The sequence below is a fragment of the Choloepus didactylus genome, chromosome 2 (genome assembly GCF_015220235.1).
Source record: "Choloepus didactylus isolate mChoDid1 chromosome 2, mChoDid1.pri, whole genome shotgun sequence".
Taxonomy (NCBI): Eukaryota; Metazoa; Chordata; class Mammalia; order Pilosa; family Megalonychidae; genus Choloepus; species Choloepus didactylus.
Window position 1 is genome coordinate 129,948,952 of NC_051308.1, and position 5,935 is coordinate 129,954,886.

Genomic DNA, 5,935 nt, shown 5'->3' on the forward strand with positions numbered 1-5,935 from the left:
TCCACGAGCCACCTGTTCTCCACAAGCCAGATCTCCCCTGCTTAGCCTTTTTGGTGAGTGGGGGAGTGAGTCTTGTGGGGCCCAATTGGTGTACCAAGCTTGCGTGTGTAGTTGGTGTTGCCTGCCCTGTATGTGGGGCGTGTTTCTGGGCAGTCGGGGAGGGGGGGGTGGCCCTAACAATCAAATCTCCCTGATGATCCTAGAGTTTTAAAGCTACTGCAATAGTCTAATCCTTCAGTTCAGTCCTGCCACAGTTTGTCTCTGCCACTGACCCACAAGTCTTTGGTATTGGCGTATGGCTCCTGAGGCTTGCAAGTGGGCCCCTCTTCCAGGCTGTGCACCCCGGGTCCTCTGTTGAGGGATGACTGTGCTATGTCACAGGTGAGTGCCGTCCCCCCCAGGGCAGTTCTGGGCTGCTGGGCTGTGTTGGGAGGCTCCCAGTCTGCTCAAATGATGGCTGAATGGGGCTCTGTTAATTCACACTGCTCCCCCTTCCCAGCTCTGGGACATTCAGCTGCGGTTGCAGGGAAGGCTAATGTCCACGCCCAGTTTTGTGGTGTGTGCCTGTTATTTGAAGCACTTCCGTCACACTGGGTTGTCTGGGGCAGCTCTGGGCTATGGGGCTGGCGATGGGCAGGAGTGTTTCCTGTCCACCAGGATGGTGGCTGTGAGCGGACACCCCCCTTTTCTTGGGAAGTTGTGTTGTTTAGTGAATTTTCTCAGCCACTGGATTATTGCCTTTTGTCTCAGAGCTCTCTTAGTTCTGCTCTTGACTTGACGTGCCCAAATTTCAATTCTTTGAAGCTTTCTGTATTGAGCTTCTTAGAGTAATTGTTTTAGAAAAAGCAAAAAGGATTTAAAAAAAAAAAAAAAAAAACGGCCCTCCTCAGAGATCTAATGGGTTATTGAAATGCTAATAGACAAAGCAACCAGGGCCATTAAGGAAAGGTGCACAGGGCAGAGAGATCAGCCTTGCTTCGGGATTTGCATATGCTCCTCAAGGCCTGATCTCCGCCCTTCCCCTTTCTGTGTTCACCAGAACTCCAAAAATCCTCTGCTTTTATTTTGGAGTTTTTCGTGTTGTTTTTTTTCTATGCCTGTCTCCTCTCTGCTGGGCTGGCTGCTCTCAGAGTCTCTGGTGTCTGGTCTCAGTCTATCTATGGTTGGAGTTTGAATCAGTAGAATGAGTTTCCGATAAGAGCAGCCACTGCAATTCTCCCTTCTCCTTCCTGGAGCTGACAGCCCCTCCTCCCCCGGGACTGAGCCTGGCAGGGAGGGGCGTGGGTCCCCTGGCCGCAAAAACTTACAGATTTCGCTGATCTCAGCAGTTCCACGTTTTCATGAGTGTTGTATGAAGTATGCCCAAAGACAGATTGCTCTGTGGTGTCCAGTCCACGCAGTTCCTGGCTTTTTACCTACTTTCCTGGAGGAGTAACTAAAACATACAGCTCACCAGTCTGCCATCTTGCCCCGCCTCTCTGTCATACAGTTTTTCTACTCAACTCTCCATACACTGGATAAAAGGAGTGTGAGCCACAAGGTTTTCACAATCACACAGTCACACCACGTAAGCTACATAGTTATGCAATTGCCTTCAAGAATTAAGGCTACTGGGTTGCAGTTCAACAGTTTCAGGTATTTCCTTCTAGCTGTTCCAATACACTAAAAACTAAAGAGGGATATCTGTACAGCACATAAGAATGCCCTCCAGAGTGATGTCTCTACTCCTTTTGAAATCTCTCAGCCACTGAAACTTTATTTTGTTTCATTTTGCTCCCCACTTTTGGTCAGGAATATTTTCTCAATCCCACAATACCAGGTCCAGGCTCATCCCCAGGAGTTACGTCCCATGTTGCCAAGGAGATTTCCACTCCTGGGAGTCATGTCCCATATAGGGGAGAGGGCAGTGAGTCCACCTGCCAAGTGGGCTTAGAAAGAGAGAGAGGGTCACATCTGAGCAACAAGGAGGTTCTCTGGGGGAGACTCTTAGGCACAATTATAAGTAGGCTTACACTGTCTTTTGTACTAACAAGCTTCATAAGGGCAAGCCCCAAGATTGAGGGCTCATCCTACTAAATTGTTAGTTCTCAAAGTTTGTGAGAATATCAGTAATAACCCAGGTGGGGAAGTCCAACATTTCTGCATTTTTCCCCAGTTCCTTAGAGAGCCCACAAATGTATTTTTATTCTCTGCCAAAATTACTTTGGGATGTATCAGGATTTCACACTAACCTGTACAAACCTACTAGATCTCACTTCCTATTCAAATTTCCATGTAAATATGGTCTTTGAATAAACTGACCATAAAAGTTAAATTATTTAGTGTGCTGCAGAAAATATAGATCCTGCACCGAATAAACATCTCTTGCCTTGGTCTCACATAGAACTTGAAGTTTTAAAACACAGATTTGCCTTAGTCCTAACCAGATCCTCTTCATTCACAACTCTAATTGAAGTCTCAACCCTTTTACAGCTTTTTTTAACAGTTGTTGTATGAGGCAATACTGACATTCACAGCTGCCAAGCACTAGCTCTGAATTTCAAGTGTCACACAGGTACCCAAAGTTCTGAGACTGACCAGTATACACAAAGAGTTCAGCATCTCAGAATTTGGAGATAGACATTATGTGCCGGTTTGAATGTATTGTGTCCCCCAAATGCCATTGTCTTTGTGGTCTTGTGGGGTGGACGTTTTGGTGCTGGTTAGATTTGCTTGGAATGTGCCCCACCCGGCTGTGGGTGATGATTTTGATGAGGTGTTCCCATGGAGGCATGGCCCCGCCCATTCAGGGTGGGCCTTGATCAGTGGAGCTATATAAATGAGCTGACTCAAAGAGAGGAAATGGAGTGCAGCTGTGAGTAATGTTTTGAAGAGCAGCAAGCTTGCTAGAGAGGAACGTCCTGGGAGAAAGCCATTTTGAGGCCAGAGCTTTGGAGCAGATGCCACCTGCCTTCCTAGCTAGCAGAGGTTTTCCGGACACCATTGGCCATCCTCCGGTGAAGGTACCTGATTGCTGATGTGTTACCTTGGATGCTTTGTGGCCTTAAGACTGTAACTGTGTAGCGAAATAAACCCCCATTTTATAAAAGCCTATCCATCTCTGGTGTTTTGCATTCTGCAGCATTAGCAAACTAGAACACATTACAATTCAGGAATAGATGTGACTACTATAAGAGCTTACAATCCAGGGACCACTAAAATAAGCATTCCCCTGATAAGCTGTGCTCTAAGATTCAATCCTCAGTGTTTACATAGTATAGTTAGTCCATATTGGTGAGGCATTATGTTTATTTTTTCATTTCTGGTGTATTTCACTCTAAATGATGTCCTCAAGATCCATTCACTTAGCTGTGTGTCTCACAGCTTCATTCCTTCTTGCAGCTGCACTATATTCCATTGTATGCATACACCACTGTTCACACATTCTGTTCATCAGTTGATGTACTCTTAGGCCTCGTCCATCCATTGCAATTCATAAATATGGCCACCATAAACACCAGTGTGCAAATGTCCATTCACGTCCCTGCTCTCAGATCTTCCAAGTACATACCCCATAATGAGGTTGCAGGGTCTTATGCACCCATATGCTTAGCTTCTTGTGGAACCAGCACACTGTCCTCCAAATAGGCTACACCATTCTACTTCCCCACCCACAGTAAATAGTTACATCTCTCTCTCCATATTTTCTGCATCTCTTGTATCCCTCCGTTTATATTTTTTCCTGCAATTTTATAGAGATATATTCATATACCATAAAATCATTCACAATATACCATCAATTGTTCACAGTATCATCATATACTTGTGCATTCATCACCACAATCAGCACTTGGACAATATTCATTACTCCCAAAAAAACTTTTTGAAAAGAATAATAAAAAAGATAAAAAAATTAAAATACCATACAATATAATAATAAGGTCAGACAACAACGCCACTACCCAGAATCCCACATCCCTCCCTTATATCCCCCCCACATAGACATTTAGCTTTGATTTATTACTTTTTTACATTTAATGGAAGCATATTACAATGTTACTGTTAACAATGGACTCCAGTTTGCTTTGATTATATTTTTCCCCAATATCATCTGTGCCTGTCTGAATGTATTATGTCCCCCAAAATGCCATTATCTTTGATGCAATCTTGCATGAGCAGACATATTAGTGTTGATTAGATTGTAATTCTTTGAGTGTTTCCATGGAGATGTGACCCACCAAACTGCAGGTGATAACTCTGATTAGATAATTTCCATGGAGGCATGGCCCCACCCATTCAGTGTGTGCCTTGATTAGTTCACTGGAGTACTATATAAGCTCAGACAGAAGGAGCAAGCTTGCTACAGCCAAAAGGGACACTTTGAAGAATGCACAGGACCTGAGAGAGTAGCTGCAGATGAGAGACAGCTTGAAGACAGCTGTTGAAAGCAGACTCTTGCTCCAGAGAAGCTAAGAGAGGACAAATGCCCCAAGAGCAACTGAGAGTGACATTTTGAAGAGGAACTGTGGCCTAGAGAGGAACATCCTGGGAGTAAGCCATTTGGAAAGCAGAACTTGGAGCAGACACCAGCCACAAGCCTTCCCAGCTAACAGAGGTTTTCTGAACACCATTGGCCATCTTCCAGTGAAGATACCTGATTGTTGATGTGTTACCTTGGACATTTTGTGGCCTTAAGACTGTAACTGTGTAACCACATAAACCCCCTTTATAAAAATCAGTCCATTTCTGGTGTTTTGCATTCTGGCAGCATTAGCAAACCGGAACACCATCTCTTTTTCAGCACCTTGAAAGGTTGACATTCATTTGTTTCCCCACATGAAAAAAAGTTTTTATATTTGTACTTTTAGTCACAATCCTTTAACACTCTAGGTTAAGTTATACAGTCCCAGTAGTTATTGCCTATTTTTCCTTCTGGTGTCATACATCTCCTAGCTCTCTTCTTTCAGCTTTATTAACAGACATCCTTGTTCAGTGTACTTACAATATTGTGCTACCATCACATGGTACTATGCTATCTGTTTCTGGATCTATACAATCAATCCTACTGAACATCCTATAGTCCCTCAGCATCAAAAGCCTAATCTCTACCCTCTTTCTATTTGCTGATAACCTGTGTTCTCAGCTTTTAACTCTCAATGTTTGCTCATTAATGTTAGTTCATATTAGTGCGAACATATGGTATTTGCCCTTTTGTTTCTGGCTAACTTCACTCAACATAACATCCTCAAGTTTCATCCACATTATTGTACGTTCCGTGATTTTGTTATGCCTTACAGCTGCATAATATTCCATCATGTGTATATACTACTGTTTGTTTAACCACTCATCTGTTGATGGACATTTGGGTTGTTTCCATCTCTTGGCAATCATGAATAATGCTGCTATAAACTTCAGTTTACAAATGTCTGTTCATATCTTAGCTTTCAGTTCCTTTGAGTATGTACCTAGTAATGGAATTGCTGGATCATATGTCAGTTCTATATTTAGCTTCCCACACTGCCTTCCAGAATGGCTGAATCATTCTACATTCCCACCAACAGGGAATAAATGTGCCTCTTTCTCCACATCCTCTCCAGCACTTGTAATTTTCTGTTTTTAGATAATGGACATTCTAGTAGGCGTGAGATGATATCTCATTGTGGTTTTGATTTGCGTTTCCCTGATAGCCAGTGAAGTTGAGCATCTTTTCATATGTTTTTGAGCCATTTGTATTTCCTCTTCAGAAAAGTGTCTGTCCATGCCTTTTGCCCAATTTTTAATTGCACTGTTTGTTTTTCTGTTGTTGAGTTGTAGGATCCCTTTATATATTTTGGATATTAAACCCTTTTCTGATATATAATTTACAAATATTTTCTCCCATTGCCTAAGTTGCCTTTTTACTTTCCTGACAAAGTCCTTTGATGTACAAAAGTGTTTAATTTTAGGAGATCCCATT